The sequence below is a fragment of the Dendrobates tinctorius genome, unplaced genomic scaffold, assembly GCF_039654945.1.
Source record: "Dendrobates tinctorius isolate UK_male_01 unplaced genomic scaffold, ASM3965494v1 ptg000083l, whole genome shotgun sequence".
Taxonomy (NCBI): Eukaryota; Metazoa; Chordata; class Amphibia; order Anura; family Dendrobatidae; genus Dendrobates; species Dendrobates tinctorius.
The window spans coordinates 23,391,525-23,416,596 of record NW_027361751.1 but is presented as its reverse complement, the minus strand read 5'-3'; the positions used below and the strand labels follow the sequence as shown (position 1 = coordinate 23,416,596).

The window sequence follows — 25,072 nt, the reverse complement described above, 5'->3', positions numbered from 1 at the left end:
GGAGAAAAAATTTTTTTCCTCCATGTATGACGAAAAGTGATGCCACGCTGATCAAAGTAATTGGTCCATTTTTACTGCACGGAGAGAAAAATCACACCCAATAGACAATCCTTTCATGATTACCACGGTCCCAGGAACCATAACTGATCTTTTAGGGGGATTATTTTTTCAAGAATAGCCCATTTTATGGCCATTGAAGGGAGGGCATGAAAAATGAGCCAAAGAAAACCCTTTTATCGGATTTCTACAACAATCTGCATCCCATATTGTGTCTCGGTCCGCTCCTTTGAGGGACGCCCTGTTCTGCGTACCATTTAATGGCCTAGACAGGTACCGCGATTGTTGCAATGTTGTCTTAATGTTAAAAATTGAGACCCATGTGCTTCCCTTGTGTGCTGCTCGGTGCTCACGGCATTTGCTGCCGGTCAGATCCGTTGTGACGTTCACCTGGAAGAAGCCCGGCCGGCTATTTCTACCTGTAGGCTGCTCTGCTTGATTTCCTGGGACGCTCAGATGGCTCGCTGACGTTGCCTGGCTCTGGCAGTTGTGCTTAGGATCACGGGATTTGTGAGTTGTTCTTAGTCATAATTAAAGCTTTGCAAATTGATGATCTGTGCATTAGGAGAATGGTCTTGACAGGATGGTAGTCTTCGAGGAATGAGCGGCTTAGCCCGTCCCTGCGTGCCACAGAATAAATTCATTTCTAGCACATTCATCAGCCCTGGCAGAAAGGCCTCCTCCCAGTCGCTGCAGTGCCGCCTCGCTCCTTACCTTTTTAGATCTGTAATAATATTCCTGTGGGTAATTGCCGTTTCCTCTTGTAAACTCCTTTTTTAGCTGGGATCATTGGCAGGTTCAGCTGGACGCGCACCCCTTTGTTGCACATGTTGAGTGTATGCAGGAGGTTTTTTGCAGGAAAACCGCAGCGTAATATACAGTGCCTACAAGTAGTATTCAACCCCCTGCAGATTTAGCAGGTTTGATAAGATGCAAATAAGTTAGAGCCTTCAAACTTCACACAAGAGCAGGATTTATTAACAGATGCATAAATCTTACAAACCAAAAAGTTATGTTACTCTGTTAAATTTTAATAAATTTTAAACATACAAGTGTGGGTCATTTATTATTCAACCCCTAGGTTTAATATTTTGTGGAATAACCCTTGTTTGCAATTACAGCTAATAATCGTCTTTTATAAGACCTGATCAGGCCGGCACAGGTCTCTGGAGTTATCTTGGCCCACTCCTCCATGCAGATTTGCTCCAAGTTATCTAGGTTCTTTGGGTGTCTCATGTGGACTTTAATCTTGAGCTCCTTCCACAAGTTTTCAATTGGGTTAAGGTCAGGAGACTGAGTAGGCCACTCCAACACCTTGATTTTTTGCCTCTTGAACCAGGCCTTGGTTTTCTTGGCTGTGTGCTTTGGGTCGTTGTCTTGTTGGAAGATGAAATGATGACCCATCTTAAGATCCTTGATGGAGGAGCGGAGGTTCTTGGCCAAAATCTCCTGGTAGGCCGTGCTATCCATCTTCCCATGGATGCGGACCAGATGGCCAGGCCCCTTGGCTGAGAAACAGCCCCACAGCATGATGCTGCCACCACCATGCTTGACTGTAGGGATGGTATTCTTGGGGTCATATGCAGTGCCATCCAGTCTCCAAACGTCACGTGTGTGGTTGGCACCAAAGATCTCGATCTTGGTCTCATCAGACCAGAGATCCTTGAACCAGTCTGTCTCAGAGTCCTCCAAGTGATCATGAGCAAACTGTAGACGAGCCTTGACATGACGCTTTGAAAGTAAAGGTACCTTACGGGCTCGTCTGGAACGGAGACCATTGCGGTGGAGTACGTTACTTATGGTATTGGCTGAAACCAATGTCCCCACTGCCATGAGATCTTCCCGGAGTTCCTTCCTTGTTGTCCTTGGGTTAGCCTTGACTCTTCGGACAAGCCTGGCCCTCTGCACGGGAGGAAACTTTCAAAGGCTGTCCAGGCCGTGGAAGGCTAACAGTAGTTCCATAAGCCTTCCACTTCCGGATGATGCTCCCAACAGTGGAGACAGGTAGGCCCAACTCCTTGGAAAGGGTTTTGTACCCCTTGCCAGCCTTGTGACCCTCCACGATCTTGTCTCTGATGGCCTTGGAATGCTCCTTTGTCTTTCCCATGTTGACCATGTATGAGTGCTGTTCACAAGTTTGGGGAGGGTCTTAAATAGTCAGAAAAGGCTGGAAAAAGAGATAATTAATCCAAACATGTGAAGCTCATTGTTCTTTGTGCCTGAAATACTTCTTAATACTTTAGGGGAACCAAACAGAATTCTGGTGGTTTGAGGGGTTGAATAATAAATGACCCTCTGAATAAACTTTTCACAATTTAAAAAAAAATTAAACAAAGAAATAACATTCTTTTTTGCTGCAGTGCATTTCACACTTCCAGGCTGATCTACAGTCCAAGTGTCACAATGCCAAGTTAATTCCGAATGTGTAAACCTGCTAAATCTGCAGGGGGTTGAATACTACTTGTAGGCACTGTATGTATGTTTTTAAAGAATTTTTACATGTGTATTGTTCCCGTTCATTGGGATAAATGCTGAAAGGATGGACACGGTGCAGATATGAAAAAAGCGCCTACGTTCAAATCGGTAAGGAAAAAATAAGCAGCGTGTCCTCTGTCGACAGGGCGTGACTACAGGCTAGCGTCATGCTGATTGACAGTCGGCTTCCTTCAGTTAGGCCGCGTGTTTTCCTCTGTCAATCACACCTCATGAGCAGAGCAGATGAGAAGCCGCTGCTCTGTCGCCATGACGTCAGTGGAAGCCGCTGAATCGCTGGCAGGAGCGGTCTGTGACTGTTTTGTGCCGGCAGAGATCGGCACTAGGGATAACAGGCAGGTGGTTGGCAACTATCTGCCTGATGGTTTTTAGGCACATGGTAAGAAAAAATAAGCCAGGTAACCCCTTTTAAGTGATCAGTGGGACAGCCTGCCATAAGCTCTTAAAATGTAATACACCTTTCAGTTTTATTGTGGCCCTTGGGTGTAGTAGTTAAATGTGGCCCTTACCAGATAAAGCTGTGCACCCCTGGTATAGGTGATAAATCTCGTGAGAAATGCCTTAGGTGTTATTTTTACGGGATTCATCATAAACTAATTGGTATGGGACCTTCTGATTGTCTCCATATTCAGACTTGTATCCTGTGAAAGTACTATAAATGCCTATGGTTGGACTATCACTGCCACGTTTCGGCAAACCTGTAAGGGGGGTCCCTGACCTTAAAGGTGCAGTGCAATGGCACATCAGCAGGGTGAGCAATCTGGTGCCCCACAGTACCCATTCTGCAAGGCAAAGCCACCATGGATGGACACATCGCTAGAATAAGAGTCTCTGCCCCTACATTCTGCTGCTCTCATGCTGGGTAGAATGAACCTGGTGACAAATTCCCTTCAAATTGTGTTTTTTTTTTTTGTTTGTTTTTTTTTTCTTTTCAATAGGGGCTACATCGTCTATAAGGCTTTGAACTTTGTCTATGCTGTCAGTTTAGGCTAACGGACATCCATCAATTTCCGCTTTCCTTTGCGCTGACGATACAGCGCTGTCATGGAGTTGATGTTTTACCATCTTCCTTGATTTGCATCATGACGGTTCCACTTAGAAGAATGTTTCACACAGAACTTGATGCTTCCGTGTGGGAATTCTGGGTTGCCATTTATCTGCCTGTTGTGCCTGGTGCCGATCTCTGACGTCACAGAGGCAGCATGGACCGCTCCTGCCGGTGATTCAGCTGCTGCACATCAACAGTGCAGCTTTTCGTCATCCAGCCTGCTTCCTGCCGACATCTTGTACTGATTGACAGCCAGCTCCCCTGTATTTAGGCAGCAGGAAGTCTGCTTCCAATCATCCATCAACAGACCAGAACGGAAGAGAAGCTGCTGATCTGCTGATTGATGTCAGGCAGAAGCTGATGAATCGCCAGCATGAGCGGCAGGTAGTAGCAACTAGGGATAAGCGGAATGGTTGAAGTTTGGGTTCATCTGCTTTGACCGAACTTCGGTGCAAAGTTTGGTTCGCGTACCAGAACTGCACCCGAACTTTAACCATAACCCAAACCCCAAAGAATTTCATTGGGGCTCGAACTTTGTTGTTGTAAAATGGTCTTGCGCTCTCTCTGGACTTCCAGGAGCAGTCCGTGTTTGATCTCGCGTTTTATCTCTAGTAGCAACTACTTTTGGGAATACAGTAAAAAAAAAAAATCCAGAATAAACCCTTAAAAAAAAAAAAAAAAAACAAGCAGCCCCAAACTATGTTGGGGTATATTTCACCGTAGCATATGAAGAAGGGGAAAGCAAATTAAAGATAAACATCTTCTTGTCGTCGCATTACTAGAAAGAATCGTTGCCAGCTTGGAGACCTTGGTGCAAAATCCTGTGGGCTCAACTAGATTTATATAAAGGCCAAACAATAAGGAAATCAAGACGAGGGCTCGGTATAAGCTTCATCTGTGGTAACAGAAGACGCACCTTGTGAGGATTTCTCTTTTTCTTCCGTTTTTTATGTTAATCTTTGCATGTACGAGTAATTCACTATGGCAAATGAGGGATTCTCGACGATGGCCATCTGTTGGATCAGTCAAGAAAGTCTATCAGCAATGCTGTGAAATCGCTGACTTCTGGGAAACGAGGGCTGAAATTCCACAACGTCAGTCAGTGAAATCGCACACGCGTTCTGTTTTCTGCCTTCCTGGCCACGTACTGTTTCCTCTGTGTCTGGATCACTTTGTTTGATTTCTATGCTGGGATGGGACAGATGGAGATTACGTCCTTTTGATACTGACCCGATCCCTGGATCAATGTTGGCCATGTGGGACGTCTTTTGACTCTGAGGTTTTTGCCTTTCTTCTGAACCTCATAACATTTGTATTTTAGCTCTGTACCATGTTTTGTTTTGTTTTTTTGCCAAAAATTTGAAAAGGGGTAAACTACACCGAAGGCTTTATGTAGACATCCATATTGTTTATGTAGACATCCATTTATGTAGACATCCATTTTGTTCTCATACATGAAACAACGGACCGATTTCCACCCATGTGCTAGATTCAGTTTTCCATGCGTTTTCGGACCACATGTCCAATTTACACATCAGTATAAAAATAAAATCGTCCCAGCAATGTGGCAGCAAAAAAAAAAAATAAACTCAAGTTTCCAAGCTTATTCGACTTATCAAGTAAAAAAATGGCAGCACTCAGCTGACACGGGCGGCTTCCATGTGCTGCCTGTTTTGCCATTGATATGAATCGATCAGTTTGATCCATGACTCAACAAGAAATGGAGATTTTTTTTATTTCCTGCAAACGGAGTACACGAAGAAAACATGGACGTGGGAGCAGCACCATAGAATGGGTTTTGCGTTCTGTCCTTGAAAATCGCAAAGCAAATTAACCAAAAACTGACGTCCGAATGAAGCCCAATGGAGCTGTGCAGAACTTGCCTAGAGCATCGAAGCGATCAGGAAGTGTTCTTTGCGGTAACAGCATAATTTTGTTTTTAGAATGAGCTAGTGAGCCAAACAAAAAAAAAAAAAAAACACTTTACAAAATTGAAAATCTCAGCTATATAAAGGACATAAAGCATGGAGGCCATGTAATCAGGAATAAGAGGAGGTTCCCTCCATATGCGCCTGTGCCCGTGGCGATGGGAATTTTAGATACGGCCTCAATTAACAGGGGATGTCTTTTCATCTGATGGGTAGGGGTCCCAGATATGCCTTTAAATGTCTTTGGTGGTATTGTCTGTAGAATAATTAGTTGTTTGCCTATGAGCCTTTGATATTGGGACCGCGGTGCGCCATGTCGAAGCCTTACGACGAGCACCTGAGCTGTTTTGAATTTGGTATTGGGTGGGTTTACTATGTAGCTTTTGTGGTTTTTCTTGGCTTTCTTGTAACTTCCTGTTTGCTAGATCTAGGCTGTTATAACTGCAGTGCGTCGCTCGGCTTTTGTTACTTTGCAGCTTCTAAATGTTTTCAGATTTTGCTAATTTGATACTTTTATTTGTCTCTAAAACTGCGAGATTGTGGTTGGGTTTAGTAGGGCAGTGAAATATCTATTGGCTAATTGCTATGTCTTCATTTATGTCTTGTGCAAAATCTGCAAAGGTCAAGGAAAATATCCATTGTGTAAAACAAAAACTTCTTCTTTTTATAGATTTTTTTTTTTTTTTTTTTCAATGCTTCACCTTTAAATAATAACCACAAAATAGATTTCACTGACTAAATGGAGAGGAGCCTTGTGTTGTTCCAACATAACCAATATTTTAAAGGAAAAGGGCCTAATTGAGAATATAGAGCGGCTAAGCTCAGTAATGTCTGCGCTCCGACGCGCGTCACCTAATCAATAACAACCAGGAAGAGCTAACGAGATGCCATTTCTATGCAGGTGCTGAGCGGCCAGGTGCTGAGCGGCAGTCGGGGGGTTATTACTGGGGGATTATTTCTCAACATGCGCTCGCCCATATACTGGAGATGGTCTCCAAGGACATACCGTGAGTGTAGCAGCTCCATAGGAGAGTACAGAGGGCGCCCAATGTATCCCATCTATAGAGTCACTGCAGCCAAATGCCACAATGCTGTATTTTAAGGTTCAATAAGTAATAATAATGAAATTCCAGAGGATTTTTTTTTATATTATTAAATACCTGCATGGTCAAAAAAAGCATACTCAGATTTTCAATCCCCACAGCTTTTTATATAACCCTACCTGGGTTCCTCGTTTGTTCTTCTTCTGGTCAGGAATGTGACTGCTGAAGCCAACCATTATTGTAGGAATTTATAAGGTGTTTGTGTGTTTTTATTTGTTTTTTTTTTAATATATATATATTTTTAACAAGGGGTTAAAAGGGGTTGTCTTAATAGGAAAACCCCTTTTTAATGTCCATAGTCTCCCCCAGGTTGTAAGCCTCATGGGCAGGGTCCTCTGTCCCATTGTGTCTGGCTGCCACTCAGTCAAATTTATCGCACTTGATATGTAATGTATTGTTATTCTTATTGTGTTAGATAGTGAAACTTGTTTTCTCCTCTTTCTTTCATTTGCACAATGCCCTGAAATTAAAGGGAATCTGTCAGCAGGTTTTTGCCATGGAATCTCAGAGCAGCCTGATTCCAGCGATATGTCACTTATTGGGCTGCTTGGTGCAGTTTTCATAGAATCCCTGTTTTCTCTGCTGTAGATGTAGCAGTGCTATGAATGTTGAGCTCTGTATAAACCTGCTCACATCACTGATTGGCAGCTTCCTCTGTTGACTGTATATTATAAGCAATCTGTGGTGGGCGTGGGGTTACACAGATTAGCCTGACTGCCTGGCAGGTGACAACTAGTCTTGCAGTCATAACCTACTGCTGATAAAACACTGATCTTATTGAAATTGTAGCAAGTAGTAAGTGACACCTCCCTGGAATCAGGCTTTCTGCTCCTGCATAATGCTGCTCTCATAGAATGCTGACAGATTCCTTTTTAAGGATGCTTTTAGATAAATAATAATTCTAAGCCCTACACAGGCAAACGGACATTGTTGTGGGGAAACCCTGCTGGCTTGTAACCTACAATTCTCTTTGGCCGACTCAAATTGTTCATGTCTTCCATAACTCTTGACTTTTGTTTAATCATAATCAGAGGTAATTCAGGTCTCCAAAACTCGGATCAGCCGGTCGCTGCAACTCTTAACCCCTTTCTGACTTTGGACGCAATAGTATGTCCAAGGTCAGATCCCCCCCTTTGATGAGGGCTCCGGCGGTGAGCCTGTATCAAAGCCGGGACATGTCAGCTGTTTTGAACAGCTGACATGTGCCCGCAGTAGGCGCAGGTGGAATCACGATCCGCCCGCGCCTATTAACTAGTTAAATGCCGCTGTCAAACGCTGACAGCGGCATTTAACAAGCGCTTCCGGCCGCCGGGCCTGAAATACATGCATCGCTGACACCCGTCACGTGATCGGGGGTCAGCGATGCGTTGGCATAACAACCAGAGGTCTCCTGGTGACCTCTATGGTTGTAGATGCCGGATTGCTATGAGCGCCACCCGGTGGTCGGCGCTCATAGCAATGCTGTATTTCTGCTACATATAGGCGATCTGCTCATTGCCTATATGTAGCAGAGCCAATCAAGTTGTGGATGCTTCTAGCCTCCCATGGAGGTTATTGAAGCATGCCAAAAGTAAAAAAAAAAAAAAAGACTTTTACAAATATGAAAAATCACCCCCCTTTCGCCCCATTCAAAATAAAACATTAGAAAAAAAATCACACATACTAGGTATCGCCGCGTTCAGTGTCACCCGATCTATCAATAAAAAAAAAAAGGATTAACCTGATAGCTAAATGGCGTAGCGGAAAAAAAAAATCAAAACGCCAGAATTTCGTTTTTTTGATCGCTGCGACATTGCATTAAAATGCAATAACGGGCGATCAAAAGAACGTATCTGCACAAAAGTGGTATCATTAAAAACGTCAGTTCATCACGCAAAAAATAAGCCATCACCCAACCCCAGATCATGAAAAATGGTTGACGCTACAGGTATTGGAATATGGTGCGATTTTATTTATTTATTTTTTTTTTAAAGAAAACTTGGCAGGTCAGTTTTAGCATTTAGTGAAGCTAGCAAAAAAGCCAAACAAAAAAACAAGTGTGAGATTGCACTTTTTTTTTGTAACTTCACCGCACTTGGATTTTTTTCCCGTTTTCGAGTACACGACATGGTGAAACCAATAATGTCTTTCAAAAGTACAACTCGTCCTGCAATAAACAAGTCCTCACATGGCCATATTGATGGAAAAATAAAAACGTTATGGCTCTGGGAAGAAGGGGAGTGAAAAACGAAAACTCAAAAACGAAAAAAGCTGGGGTCATTAAGGGGTTAAAGGGAACCTGTCATGTCCACCATGCAACTAAAATTTTTACAAAATTGAAATCTCAACAGCCGGATCCTTCCCTTCCCCAACTTCATCTTTCAGGATGTTTCCATACACAGTAGACTGTCGGACTATCTCGTTGATGTCGGCGGACTTTAGTCTGTGTATCGGAGCCTTTAATTATAGGGGGGGTGTCTATAGTAAGACAATCCCTTTAACTGTACACTGCAATTTGAGGGGGTTGGTGGTTATGAAAAACATTTTTGTGCAGTATCCTTATTTTTCATTGGAAGGTAACGTGTAAAAAATGTGGAGTATTTGATTTGATCATTAGTGAAGCATTTGTGGGTAGATCGCCGTGCGCTGACACCGTCCAGTCTCGCTCACGGGAGGGAGGGATAATGTAATCTGACAAGAATGTGTTTCATGTTAAATGTTATATTGGAAGAGCTACATATAAAATATAAGGAATACTCCTGATGGAAGGAAAAATGGAAAGTGACATAAAAGACTGGAATGGAAGTTTCTCGTGCACATTATTCTGACGGGTTCCGCTTCCATATTATAACATATTTAAGCCCCTAATCCTTCACAGGTCTAATTGGAAAATAATAGAAAGGAGCCAAGAATCAGAAGACGTTTCCTGCTGCTCATGTATAAATACATGGATTTGCTGGATTTGCAAAGGGAACCTGACAATCCAGATGGTGGAATATTAACCAGGGGCAAACGTAGCACTGAAGCAGTATACAGCATCGCGCCATGCTCCTGATCATCCTGTAAATCATCCTCACAGGTTACCTCCAAAGGAGGATAAAACTCCAGTCTAATAGATTACCAAGTATAGCGCATGAAAACCATATTGCTTCATAAGTCTTGTACATATGGGGAGCCGTGTGTTTTTATGGAGACACATTGGGTCCTGTGTCTGCCATAACTGTATAATGGATGCGGGTCCCAGCATTGGAACCTACTTCCATCTGGAGAAATTGGTGCTGTCCCACCCTGCTCTAAGGGGCATCTGTCGGAGGCTAAGCCACCCCGGCCTCCAAATCGGAGGCTGATCAACCCTGGCCTACAAATTGGAGGCTGAGCCACCCTGGCCTCCAAATCGGACCCTGAGGGGCCCCGGCCACCAAATCGGACCCTGAGGGGCCCCGGCCACCAAATCGGACCCTGAGGGGCCCCGGCCACCAAATCGGACCCTGAGGGGCCCCGGCCACCAAATCGAACCCTGAGGGGCCCCGGCCACCAAATCGGACCCTGAGGGGCCCCGGCCACCAAATCGGACCCTGAGGGGCCCCGGCCACCAAATCAGACCCTGAGGGGCCCCGGCCACCAATTCAAGCCCTGAGGAGGCCAGGCCACCGAATCGGATCCTGATGGGCCCCACCCACCAAATCAGACCCTGAGGGTACATGCACACGCTGCGGAATCCGCTGCGGATTAATCCGCACGGATTTTGCAAAAACCGCAGATAATCCGCAGGTCAAAAGACCTGCGGATTATCTGCGGTTTTGCCTGCGGTTTGATCCTGCGGATTCACTATCTGCACAATGGTGGAGATAGGAACCCGCAGCGGTTTCCGCAGAAAGAATTGACATGCAATTCTTTCTGCGGAATCAAAACCGCAGCAAATCCACGCAGATTTTTCCGCAGCGTCGGCACAGCGGTTTTTTGATACCATTCATTTGAATGGTACTGTACACCGCAGCTAAAACTGCTGCGGGTCCGCAGCGGCCAAAACCGCTGCGGAAACGCAGCAGAATCCGCAGCGTGTGCACACACCCTTATTGGGGCAGCCCGGGCACCATTTCAAAGCACTATCTGTACTTCCTTCAGGAAATACACATTTAGTTATTCATTGTCATTGAGTTTTTACAAACAGTTTGCCTAAATGTTTGTGGGGTTGATATATATATACATACATACATACATACATACATACATACATACATACATACATAATTTTTTTTTAATAAAAAAAAACAAAAACATGGGTGCAACATACTGTCATGGCTCAACTCTGGAACTCGATCTAGTGATCTCTGGCTGTGGGTCGATTTACCTTTCTGTTTGACCACAGCCTGTGTTGTCTCTATCCAACTGCTGATAATGCTCTTTTCCTTGCAGTGTTGCTTCTATACAGGTGTTTACACTTCATCGTTTTGGTTTGTCCTATCACATCTTGGAAGGGACTATTTATACTCGCCTGGCACATGCAGTCTTTGCTGGCTATATGCCAAGTTAGATGGATGTTTCGAGTCCCGGCTCCCCAGTGAAGGATTATCTTGCTGAGGTTTTCTCTATCACTTCTCCTGCGGTTTGTTTGCATATTCCCTGTTTCAGCTCTTTTCCCATTTTGTTGCATTCAGGGTCTGGGGGTTTTCACATACACCGATCCTTTCTTTACCTTCTGTCTTTCATACATGACCATGTGAACACGTCTTTAGCCCTATGGCTGACCTTCTGTCTGTGTGCACTCAATTCTGTAGTTGGTGTTTTTGGTTGCACTCTGTTTATAGTTGAGAGTGCAGTTAAGGACACTGGGGGTCAGCCGATTTTGAGTGGGGGCTCCATTGTGTAATTTTAGGGTGCCAACCTCTTCGGCGAGGCAGGGACAAATCATGGTCTTGTTATGCATTGCCTAGACTGTATACATGCAGTCTCAAATTTCAAGAGTGTAATACTAGAAAAGGAAAAGTTGTAGAATTTTGGTAATTACAGGATGGATACACTTGTTAATAATACGTGACTGATGAAAAATGGAAACAACGTCTTCAAAATGCCTTAATTTATGCTGTATGAATTATGAGCGTCAAGCCCAGCTATTCTTGCACTTGCGCACCTTGGCTGCTATTGGTGAGGTTATTAATGGTTCTCTGTGAAGTGTTCTGCCACGTTGAATGCATTTGGGCAAATCATCAAGATCTGCTGCTGGCATCTCCCTTTGTGATTTCCAACAAATGTTGTGTTCTGTTTGAGATAAGTCCAGTGACACTGCAAGCCACAGAGGAACGTTTTGACCACACGGGTGCTCACAGTAACACAAAAAACATGCAGCTTATGGTTGTCCTGTTAAACGTCTCCTGGGACATGTTATAGAAATGGTAGTGTACCAGGAATAAAGACTACAGAGGTCTGGCTACCATACATTTCAGCCTACACCCTAATTCTGGGAGTATTTCCCCTCCTCCCCGTGAAAACCTCTTCAAGTCATTGCACACGTGGTATTCAGACCAATTTCTGGCTATCATTGCATCCAGTACTAATGAGAATAGACCTCCATCCCAGCCTCCATTGCCATCTTGCTCTGAACCATTATGGCCTTTTTGAAAGTGATGGCTTGAGATCAATGGAACACGCGTAGCTATATTTCTGGCTCCTTGCCTAATGTCGTGCAGATACCTTCTGATGGTTTGTGTAGTCACTTTTTGATGTTTTTGGTCCGGCATAGAATGGATCAATTTATCTTAAGTGTCCCAGAGCAGTTTTTCAACACTGTAACATCAGGCCGCATGTTGCTTATGTGGACGGCCTATATGGCCGGCAGCATCTCCGGATTTCTCTAAATTGCGCACATTTGTGATGTCATTGATCGGCAATTAGGAAGGGAGCTGCCAGCAGTGGATCTTGATGTTTTTCCCAAGTGCATTCAGTGTGGCTGAATATTCCTCATACAACCATTAATAACTTCACTGATGGCAGCCAAGAGTATGAGCACGTGTATTTCTACAAGTGGCGCTCATACTTGAAACTGAATATATCGATATGTTTTGATAAATGTATTTTTGTTCATCGTTTGCCTATCATTAACATGTCTATCCATCCTGTGATTTTCATCATTCCATGACTTTTCCGTCATTGTTTTTCTTTGCTTTTATTGTCATAGCGTCCTTCTCATCGGTGAACTAGAACTGTTCACTTTTCATATTCCACATGCCATAGTCTGTGATTACGGTTTATTCTCTGGGGCGATAATACAGACAATCAAATCTTTAAAACACTTAAGTGACAAAAGGGCGGGGGTCCCGATTACTGTAGGGCTTAAGACGTACAAGGCAGATTAAGGCACGTGAGTATAGGAAGGCAGCTGGCGCACTTGATGAAGCACGGTTATTAGGGAGTGTAGCGGAGCTCACACGGGATCTCAGTAATTACTGTCTGGAGGCAGCATTTATTGGAAGATGAATGTTTACAGTGAAGCAACAGGGATTTTCTTAGGGGTCAGAACCTGACCGTGAATGCAGGAATGTCTGAACACTACATACCCCCCATAGTCAGTAAACCTACATATAGGCATGTGTGCATTGGCATTAAACTCACGTGTTCTTTCATTGAACAAAATGTAGTAGATTCTTATGAAATTGTCCTTTTTTTTCCATGTTATAATGGAAGAAAAAAACAATTTGAGGGTTCATTTAGTCAAAAATTAAACGATTGCCTTCACGGTTCCCTACTCTTATAATGGCTTAAACATGTTTCTTCGTAATTAAAATTTCTTTCATCCAGATGGGGTTTTGATTTGACAAATCTATTGTGAAAAATCTAAACTATGATCAGAGAGATCTTCGACAGTTTCCGACATTTATTTTGTTTTACACGAAGGAATGTGGAAAAGTGGTGTCCCATAGACTTTTATAGGACTTTTATACTATGACACGATACAAGCTTAAGGGGAACTTGTCACGTTGTACATGCACTCTGATCTGTGTACGGCAGGGTGTAGCAAAGGAGAGAAGGTTTATTGGGAAAGATTCAGTATAATTTGTATTTTATTCATTGTAATCACTGGAGTTTTTATGGATAGGAGTCCAGTGGGCGGTCCTACTAGTGATTGACAGTTATCTCTGCAATCACTGAATAGGACCGCCCACTTGACTCCTAAGTATACAGACACCAGGGATTTAAATGAATAGAATGCAAGGTTTCCTCCTGAAACCAAAATGTACATCAATCTGATCAGCTCCTCCTGCTTTATTATATCCTGTTTGCAGATAAGATACCATTTTCAAAATGACATATGGTCGTACCTTTTTAAAGGGTATGTAACTCATCTATGACCTATCCGCAGGTTATTCTATACACTTCCGATAAATGACAGTCTGGCCTATTGTTCTTCTTTCAAAATGTGCATAGAAGTGAATGGAGAAATGAGCAGGAAGGCCAGCTCTCGATTTACAATGGGGCCTTGTCGTTTAGATGGTTGCAGGTCCGGCTTCTTTATGATTGTACCAGATGGAATCATAATGTTGTGTATGGAGTTGAGCTAAAAGAATCACAGGACCCTGGTCCACTGGCCAAGTTGGTCGTCCGTGGCTTCCATACCAGAGCCTGGGAATCTCCCCATACCTATAAACATCTTGGGATCTTCTTTTGATTAGTGATGTAGTATAGGTGGTGGGAATAATGGTGCGCTGTCCGATGTGGGCAGGAAATCTTATTAGTGGGCTTCTGTGATGTCATGCGTGCATTGCCTTAAAACGAAATGATGCTGCTGCATGTACTGATCCAAAGAGGCATTTTGCAGAGCTCCCATTAACTACCTAAGAGGAAGCTGGACCAGGCCTTTGTGAATCTTTTTGCTCAACTCTAGTTATGTACATAGAGTGGGGAAATATATGGTCTGCAGCATCTACGGATTTGTCTAATTTGCGCACAGTGGGGAAATAAGTATTTGATACATTACCCATTTTGCAAGTTTTCCCACCTACAAAGAATGGAGAGGTCTGTAATTTTTTATCATAGGTACACTTCAACTGTGAGAGACAGAATCTAAAAATTAAAAAAAACACAAAAAAAAAACAAAAACAAAATCACAGTCTGATTTTTACATAATTAATTTGCATTTTATTGCATGAAATAAATATTTGATACAATAGAAGAAAAAAAATATTTGGTTCAGAAACCTTAGTTTGCAATTACAGAGGTCAGACGTTTCCTGTAGTTCTTGACCAAGTTTGCACACACTGCTGCAGGGATTTTAGCCCACTCCTCCATACAGATGTTCTACAGATCTTTCAGATTTTGGGGCTGTTGCTGGGCAACATTGAGTTTTAGCTCCCTCCAAAGATTTTCTATTGGGTTCAGGTCTGGAGACTGGCTAGACTTCTCCAGAATCTTGAAATGCTTCTTACGGAGACACTTCTTAGTTGCCCTGGCTGTGTGTTTCGAGTCATTGTAAGGAGGTTGTTGTCCAAAATCTCGCTATACATGCCCATATTCATCCTTCCTTCAATACGGGACAGTCGCCCTGTTCCCTTTGCAGATTAGTACCCCCAAAGTATGATGTTTCCCCCACTATTCTTCACAGTTAGGATGGTGTTCTTGGGATTGTACTCGTCCTGCTTCTTCTTCCAAACACAGCGAGTATTGTTGATAACGAAAAGTTCTATTTTGGTCTCATCTGCCCACATCACCTTCTCCTATGCCTCCTTTAGATAATCCAGATGGTCTTTGGCGGACTTGAAACGGACCTGGACAAGCACTGGCGTGAGCAGGGGGACTTTGTGTGGCCCTGGATGACTTTAATCAATGACGGTGTAGTGTGTTACTAAAGATAATGTTTGAGACTGTGGTCGTAACTCTCTTCAGGTCATTGACGTGGTCATCCCGTGTAGTTCTGGGCTGTAGTTCTCACAATAATCCTTACCCCACGAGGTGAGATCCTGCATGGAGCCCCAGACTGAGAAGATTTTCAGTCATTGTGTTTCTTCCATTTTCTACTAATTGTGCCATCAGTTGTCTTCTTGCCAAGCTACTTGCCTGTGTACTGTAGCCCATCCCAGCCTTGTGCAGGTCTACACTATTGTCACTGGTGTCCTTAGATAGCTCTTTATTCTTGGCCATGGTGGAGAGGTGGGAGTGTGATTGATTGTGTGGACAGGTGCAATTAATACAGGTAATGAGTTCAGAGTAGGAGGGTTTCTTAAAGAAAAACCAACAGGTCTGTGAGAGCCAGTATTCTTGCTGGTTGGTAGGTGATCAAATGCTAATGTCATGTAATATAACACAAATTATTTAAAAATCATACAATGATTTTCTGGTTTTTATTTTTACATTCTGTCTCTCACAGATGAAGTGTACCTACGATAAAATGACAGACCTCTCGATTCTTTGTAGGTGGGAAAACTTGCAAAATCTGCAGTGTATCAAATACTTATTTCCCCCACTGTAAGTCCTAATATTGCTCATTACAAGGAGAAAGGAGTGAAGCCTCTGCTGACATACCTGACCAAGGACAAAGAATCGGACATACTGACTCCAATATTGTTGATTTTTGTTTTCTCTATAGGCAAACATCCCAAGACCTATTGAACAGCAGCCATTTCTGGTTTATGGTGACACATTGGTTATTATTTTTGGCTACAGCCTGTCCCATAAATCAGGAACGGTAACCTAGTCCTAGATTACGCGCTCCTCTCTGCAGACAATGGTATGTGCAGAACACAGGATGCCGTGTCATGTTTTTGAACAGTCCGGAAGATGAAGTGTTTTATTAAAGACACTTTCCCAGGTTGGGTATAATTTTGGGAGAATTTCCTGCCTCCCAGGTGATAAATAATGAATTTATGACATCAGTCTCAAAATTGTGTTTTTGAAGCTAATGTAATACTGGAAATGATCTGCATCGTTTAACGTTGTATACTCCAGAGAAGAGTCTGCAAAAACATTCTGTATTGTACTGTGATTATTTCATGCACCGCACAGATTTAGTGGGAGTCAAATCGTTATAGCAAGTACTCCGGCTACAAAGAGACAATCCCTGCGTGTGTGGCGCCTGTCGGAACAGTCACAAGACATGCAGCTGTGGGACTCGAACAAGTTATTCTAGCATGCCGAAGACATACGGTTACCACCCGAGCATGCTCAGATAACACCTTATACGACCACATTCGCTCATCACTACAGATTATCCTTTAATCCCGCGTTAAAGCTCAAAGTATAACTGCAAACCTCTGTAATGTTTTCTGTTAGATGTATAACATTATATTGGAGTGTGTGTGTGTGTGTGTGTGTGTGTGTGTGTGTGTGTGTGTGTGTGTATATATATATACATACATACAGTTGTGCTCAAAAGTTTACATACCCCGGCAGAATTTTTGCTTTCTTGGCCTGTTTTCAGAGAATATGAATGATGACGCTAAAACTTTTTCTGCACTCGTGGTTAGTGGTTGGGTGAAGCCATTTATTGTCAAACTACTGTGTTTTCTCTTTTAAATCATAATGACAACCCAAAACATCCAAATGACCCTGATCAAAAGTTTACATACCCTGGTGATTTTGTCCTGATAGCATGCAAAGAAGTTGACGTTGACACAAATGAGTTTGAATGGCTACTAAAGGTAACATCCTCACCTGTGACCTGTTTGCTTGTAAAGTGTGTGTGCATAAAAGCTGAGTGAATTTCTAGGATCCAGACAGACTCTTGCATCTGTCATCCAGCCACTGACATTTCTGGATTGTGAGTCATGGGGAAAGAAAAAGAATTGTCAACGGATCTACGGGAAGGGAAAAGGTAGTTGAACTGTATAAAACAGGAAAGGGATACAAAAAGATATCCAAGGAATTGATAATGCCAGTCATCAGTATCAGCGTTCAAAATGTGAATAATGGAAAATCGGGGGGCTCTGTAAAAACAAAACCATAGTCAGGTAGACCAACAAAAATGTCATCCACAACTGGCAGGAAAATTGTTCAGGATGCAAAGAAAAACCCACAAATAACATCAGCTGAAAATACTGGACTCTCTGAAAATTAGTGGTGTGGCTGTTTCAAGATGCACAATAAGGAGGCACTTGAAGAAAAATGGGCTCCATGGTTGAGTCGGCAGAAGAAAGCCATTACTGTGCAGATGCCACAAAATATCTTGCCTATAATATGCAAAACAGCACATAGACAAACCTCAAAACTTCTGGAACAAGGTAATTTCAAGTGATGATACCAAAGTTTAACTTTTTAGCCACAACCATAAATGTTACATTTGGAGAGAGGTCAACAAGGCCCCTATGATGAAAGGAACACCATTCCTACTGTAAAGCATGGAGTTGGATCGCTGATGTTTTGAGGATGTGTGAGCTACAAAGGCACAGGAGACTTGGTCAAAGTTGAAGGAAATATGAGTGCATCACGATATCAGCAAATACTGGAAACAAAGTTGCACTCATCAGCCAGGTAGCTTTGCATAGGGCGTTCTTGGACGTTCCAACATGACAACGATCTAAAACACAAGGCCAAGTCGACCTGTCTTTGGCTACAGCAGAACAAAGTGAAGGTTCTGGAGTGGCCATCTCTGTCTCCTGACCTCAGTATCATTGAGCCACTCAGGAGATCTCAAGCGTGCAGTTCATGCTAGACAGCCCAGGAATTTACAGGAACTGGAGGCTTTTTGCCAAGAAGAGTGGGTAGCTTTACCATCTGAGAAAATAAAGAACCTTGTCCACAACTACCACAAAGACTTCAAGCTGTCATTGATGTTAGAGGGGGCAAAACACGGTCTAAAGAAATGGGGGATGTGAACTTTTGATCAGGGTCATTTGGATTTTTTGGATTGTCATTATGATTTTAAAAAGAGAAAACACAGTAGTTTGATAAAAAATGGCTTCACCCAACCACTAACTATGACTGGAGAAAAAGTTTTGGTGTTTTCATTTATATTCTCTGAAAATAGGTCAAGAAAGCAAAAATTCTGCCGGGGTATGTAAACTTTTGAGCACAGTATGTATATACTTACTGTGGTCTTGTAAGATCGTTCTTCATATTTTCTACTATATCTATAATTATTGGGTAATTATCTGTAATTTAGGGTTCGTGCAGATGTCCATATTTTCGGTCCGAGTGTAATCCAACAAAACAGGGGATTGCACTCAGACCAATGTTATTTTTTGGGGCCGTGCACGTGTCCTATTTTTTTCCTTGGACCAAGACTGTCTGAGGAAAAAAAATTGTTGCATACCTGAGTTTGATCCGCTATTTGGATCTCCCTCGGCCAAGATTTTAGCACGTATGTGCACAGTTAATGAGCACCAATCGATTGCTTAGCTAGCCGCTTCACACTGATGACGTCAGAACAAGCACTAGTAATGATTTTTATTTTTAATTGGTGTGAGACGATCCGACCACCTAGCGAACACACGGTTTGCTCTACTCAGATAATTGCTGACAGGTTTATACCATTGGAAAATCATTGACGTGTGTTCTTACAAATACACCTGTGTAAATGCACCATAAAGTTGAAGTCCCACACCTTGCGTTTTTGGAGTTTTTTTTTTTCCCTTTCTGCACAAAAAGTAGTGTCTCTCAGATTGAGAGATAAAAACCTCGCGACAGATTCCCTATAATCGGTCTGTGCTCATGTGTCCGGTCTACTGGCGAACAGCTCATCTTCTGGGAACCCAGATTCAGTCCCGTTTATTTTAATGATTATTGTATTTCTTTTTCACTAGGATACGTATATTGGCTTTTATACTCATGTATTGGTGTTTCTATATTGTGCACATCGCTTACTGATTGTTTTGATGTTGGCTCCATCTTTATGAATGATTATTATAGTGTAACACATGGACGCATCTTTCGCTATCTTGCTCATATCGCCGAGCTTCATTTTATTTCTTTGACGCTTACTGCTGACCGTATTCTGTGTCATCGCTTGTATCGTGTTGCCTTTGTTTCTTGAGAGCCAGCTGGCGCTCGTGTAAGTGAACCATCCTCTTAATTTTATTGTATTGGGGCTCGTGTACACGACCGTAAAAATCGGATTTTGACGGATAGCACTCATCCCCATGTTGTTCTATGTCCGATTTAATTTTTCCTAGGACCAAGTTCGTTCTGATTTTCACGAACAGACCGAATGGAGAAACTTTTTACTTCTCCACATCTGAGAAAATCAGATCACACTTCTGATCAAGGTGAGAGCTAATCGGCCATGCAACCCCCATCGTTACTCCCGCTCAGTTTGGGGAGGATGGGCATGCGCGATATGGTGGAAACCATCCTTATACTGTGGGCTGACTGTTAGTTTGTAGTGCTTGTGTATTGCCACCGTGATGTTGTATCGCATTTGTTTCCATCAGTCCAAAAAACAGTTTTTAAAATAATTGCCCTCTTGTTGGTGCACGAGTCCCGCTGACCGGAGCCCTCCATTCTGACGCACTCGCAAGCCTCCGCGCAGCTGTTTTCGCTCATCGCCGCCTTGTGTTAAAAAAATTATTTGGTTTCTTCAACCCGGCGAAGCAAATCTAGAAATAGGATCTGGTGATGTTATCATTGAAGTGCAGCTAATGACCTGCAGATACTCCTTTTTGCTTTTTTTAGGTGGTATAAAAAAATATATGCAAAATTTCAATAATTGTCCGTGAAGGGAAGAATGATCTTTGTATCTGGTTCATTGCGATACAACTCGCCGTAGACTTGGTTCTCATCAGTTGTGTCTGGCTGGTGTTTCATGCCCGAGTCGGATGCAGCTGATGATAACTTGTGTTTGCGTGACGAACCTGGGTCTCTATAGGGTTAAAAAGAACAAAGTGAGTCAAATAACCCCCCCCCCCCCCCATGTAATCACCTTTTGAACCTATGGCTGCTTTTACAGGGATGGTTCACTTCTCAGGACATGTTCACACACACTTTTTTTTTTTTTATGCGTTTTTCTTCTGTATAAAAATTGCGCCTATGGCCAGGAAACCGCAGCAAAAGTTACTTGCTGTTTTTGGTTTGTCTTTTTGTTGCTAAGCCATTATCTCAATGGGAAAAAAGCTACAGGAAAAATGCTGAAAAAATTGACACACTGCATAAGAAAAAAAGCATCACAGATCAAGTAACAGCCAAAAATGCACTGTATGAATGAGATTTAAGATATGTTCATTTTGCTGCAATAAAAACACAGCGCTTTATAATGTATGGAAAAATGCACAAAGAAAACGTATAGAGAACGCTTCATGTGAACACGGCTTATGGACACATCCGCATTGCTGGATATGCTGCAGATTTTCAGTTGTGGAAATTCCACATCAAAATCGGCACAAAAACGCGGGTGTTTTGTTATGGAAATGGCACATTTGCTACAGATTTCGCCCTTTGTTCTGCAAGTGGTAAAAGTCCTTAGCAAAACGGGTCATGCCGCAGATAGAAAATCAGATTCAAAGAAAAGAACTTTTATGGATTAAGCGTGCGCTGCCAGACCATCACTCCTCACAAGTGGTGTGCTTTATACATTTATTCCCAACGCGTTTCAAAGTTAACAACTTCTTCCTCAGGGGATGACATGTATTCATGTCATCCCCTGAGGAAGAAGTTGTTAACTTTGAAGCGCGTTGGGAATAAATGTATAAAGCACACCACTTGTGAGGAGTGATGGTCTGGCAGCGCACGCTTAATCCATAAAAGTTCTTTTCTTTGAATCTGATGATTTATGACCACGGCGTGGTCATTTGGATGTGCAGCAAGCAGACCTTTGTTCCTTTATGTCTGATACTCTCCGACATAAGGTGAGTATAACGAATTAATTTACATTCTCAGTTTCTCGGGTAAGACCCTATTGCGCTCTTTTTCTTTTAGCAGATAGAAAATCAGCAGTACCTTTTAGTTTCTGCTGTAGATTTTCTTCTGTGGTGTCTGGATCTCGTCCACAAAGTTACTACAAAACGCTGTAGATTCTCCAATCATAAATGTCATTCACTTTGCTAGTATAGTAAAACATGGCAAAAATGCAACGTGTGAACAAGCCCCAAGTGCTGTCTGGCAAAATTCACACATTGCATATTTGATGCAGATATAATGCAGTGACTGCAGCAAAATCCCTGATCACTACATGTAGATTTGGTCTCCGATTTTCAGATTTCACCTTTTTTCCATTGCAAAGGGCAAAATCCACACTTGTATGCTCCGCAAAGAATTCTAAAATCCTCACCTCATGTTAATTTCATGCCCAATGAGTTTTGTTAAAATCTCTTCACTTAAAGGGGTTTTCCTCAACTCGGACAATCCCATCTCAATCAGCATTTCAGTAAAATAACATTTATACTCACCTCGGGTGCCGACACTGTACCAGTGGTGTCGGCGCTGGTTCTCCCGTGGCTCACCTGACATTGTCACGCTATCCCTGCGCCCAGTCAGCGCTGGCTTCCATCTCTCTGCTTTCAGACACATAAAGAGGAAGTCCAAACCGCTGCTGGCCACTTCCTCTTGATATCTGATCCGTCCTAATGTGGGGTAAGTGAAGCCACCGCTGATTGGACACGTGCGGGTTCAGAATGTGACGGATTTTGTTGCTCAAAGTTCTGAAACTGTCCCATTAATCAGAAACACTTGATTCATATGACTGAAACTGATTTTCACCTAAAGAAATTTTCACAGCAAAATCCTCAGCGTGTGAGTTAGTGTCCCATGATGAATCTTTTTCCATTGTGACTAGCTGAGACATTTTCATTTTAATGACTGCTAAGGTTTTTTCTTCCACCATATTTTGTTAGACTCGTGTTAGAATAGATGATAAAATATTGATATTTGGGATCTTGCCGTAGTCTTAAGGCCCCCATACAAATTAGACTAATGTCGTCCGACCCGCCAGTATTAACAGTCTGTGTAGGGGGAACCCGGACAACTGATTGTTGGGGGTGGAATCAGTTGGGCATGTCCGATTTTGGACTGCCGATCACATTGTTTTCCATTAGATAAGTCCCTGCCCGATGTGTCAGCTGCCGGCTTTTTCATAGCGAGCACAAGAGCGCTCGGCCAAATGAGTGATCCTGTGTGCGGGAGGGTTGGCTAAGTTGGGTGTTGGCCACATGATCTGCCGAACCATCTTTCAGTCAACACGATGGCCAATTATAGGTTCTATGGCCTATTGATAAGTTATATAATTACTAGAATAGATTGGTGTCCGTCTCAGAAAATAAGGGAAAGCATGTGCTATTTCTCATCTTCAAAATGAATGGGTTTATGGAAATTGCAAAGCGGGAGCAATGCTTTCTAACACGGAGACCAGCCTATTCTGGGGTCATTGGGGGGTCCTCAACAGTCAGACTCCCACGAGCAATGTATTATGTGTCCAGGTTATTTAGCTTTATGGTGAGAACTTCTCCAAGCGTAAAGTTTCTAGTATCTGGGAAATGATATACATAACATTAGGCATAGTGGTAATTACATCCGCTCTTCTGTCCATTAGGTGTTTGTAGGATCAGTACCTGACTTAAAAACGAATGCCTACATCTCGAGAGATGCTTTCTGTCACACTGTGAACTGGAGAAAAGAAGCCAGGAAGGGCCGTGTTATCGGGTGAGTGGCAATTCTATTTCGGGCCGATGTGATGATTTATTGATATAAGAACTGTCATAGTGATCTGATATAGGGAGATGAGGATGGTGGCATACCACTTATGACACATGGAATAAAAGCTGATCTGTGAGACAGGTGTGTATTCCAGATTACTGTAACTCTGCAGTCAGAGACTTGTGACTGCGACATCGCATCACGCTAAAGAGACCTATTGTAATCGAGATCGGTGATGGTCAGAAGATATTTTGATTTTTCGTTGTTGGCTTAAAGCTCTTGTTCATTTGAGCTTGGGTTCCTTCTAGAATAAAGATGAAGCAGACTACATAACAAATCAAACAAACTAGTTTATTCCCATTTTTATAAGGGTTAACCAGGACTATTAATTTTTTTTCACTATGAGCCGAAAAATTAACAGATCGATTGTGCCCAGCACCGATCTCTGCCGGCACAGATGGTCACACCACCTATTTCTGCTGGCACCGACTGGTCTTGCTGGCCATTTGGTTGCTTCCACTGACGTTACATTGACAGAGTAGCGGCTTCTCTTCTGCTCTGTTGACGGGGTGTGGCTGCTATCGTCATACTTTGACAGTCGGCTCCCAGCTGCTTAACCTGCAGGGAGCCAGCTGTCAATCCAGATCTGGTTACAGCCCGTCGACAGAGCAGCCCAGAAGAGGAGGAGCTACAAGGGGCAGTCGTTGACAACACTGAGCTGGCGCTGGGTTGAACAGGCCGAAGATTGCCTCTGTTAGCAACTACCTGCCTGTTAATTTTTAGGCACATAATAAAGAAAAATAAAATGGTCCTGGACATCCCCCTTTAAAAAAGGGTTGTTGATCTATTTATATCGTTAGACTTAAGGGGGTTTTACACATAGCGATATCGCTAGCAATATCGCTAAAACGTCACCGATTTTGTGACGTTATAGCGATATCGCTAGCGATATCGCTATGTATGATACTTACCTCCGACCGGCTCCCCCGCTGTCCATCGCTGATCGCGCGGCTCCATTTCTCGTCGTCTGCTTCCTGCTGTGTGAGACGAGCGACGCTGAAGGCGGGCGGGAGGACGCCTGGATCGCTGTGTGTGAAAGGTGAGTATCGTGCGCTGCGTCACTGCTGTGAGATCTGCCTGTGTGAAAGCTCACTAGCGATCATTTAGCGATGATCATTTTGGGATCTGTGAAGACTCCCAATTAGTCTATCTAAGGGGGTTTTCTCTCCAATTCCCAGTACTGTATATAAAATAGATATTTTATCCGCTCTGCACCTTTTTGTGTCATTTTATTCGGAAGTTTATTCATTAATCTCTTAGAAACTTCTTTAGAAATTAATGTAGAGACTTTTTTTCTACAATTTTGGGTGATCATCTCAGTCGTTTCTCTAGATGTTCCTCCTCTGTATATCCTCTTGTAAAATAAATGTACTTTTTGGAAATAAGAACAATATATGAATGGATTATGGTGAATTCAGTTAATCCTCTTTTAAGGAACTGCTGTCATGATGGAAACTTAGCTCTATCAGCACAATTGCCCTGTCATCATACTCTCTGGGTCTCCCATTGACTTCCTGCGCCCACAACTTGTTGCTACAGTTTCATTTGAGTGAACAACAAATATGTTCTGTGTCTTTCTGCTCCTTTCTGCTTTACATTCTGACCACATCGACAAAGAAACAGCAACATATTATCAAAGATCTTGATCTGGACTGTGCACTAAAACAAATCATGGCTTCTGATTTATTTTGTTTTGGACATGAGGTCGATCATAGGGTAGATCAGATAAGCGCTAAATCTGTTGTGGGAGACCATCGGCAAATTAATCAACGCTGTGGCTGTGGACGTTGTATGATCTCACTATGTAACAGAGTGGAGTTCTGGAACTTCAGTGACAACTCAACTGTGAGCTGTAA

General features: G+C 42.8%; 1 protein-coding gene across 5 annotated transcripts in view; it reads left to right on the top strand.

The window, feature by feature from the left end:
* Window positions 1-25,072, top strand: part of ERBIN (erbb2 interacting protein) — a 251,664-nt gene that overhangs the window by 22,909 nt on the left and 203,683 nt on the right. For 4 of the 5 annotated variants that reach the window (XM_073584218.1, XM_073584217.1, XM_073584220.1 and 1 more), the window contains one exon: window positions 23,053-23,162. The exons of the other annotated variant lie outside the window; for it this stretch is intronic. The gene's annotated coding sequence lies outside the window, so the exon portion shown is untranslated. The remainder of the gene's footprint in view (window positions 1-23,052; window positions 23,163-25,072) is intronic. 5 annotated transcript variants of the gene reach the window in all.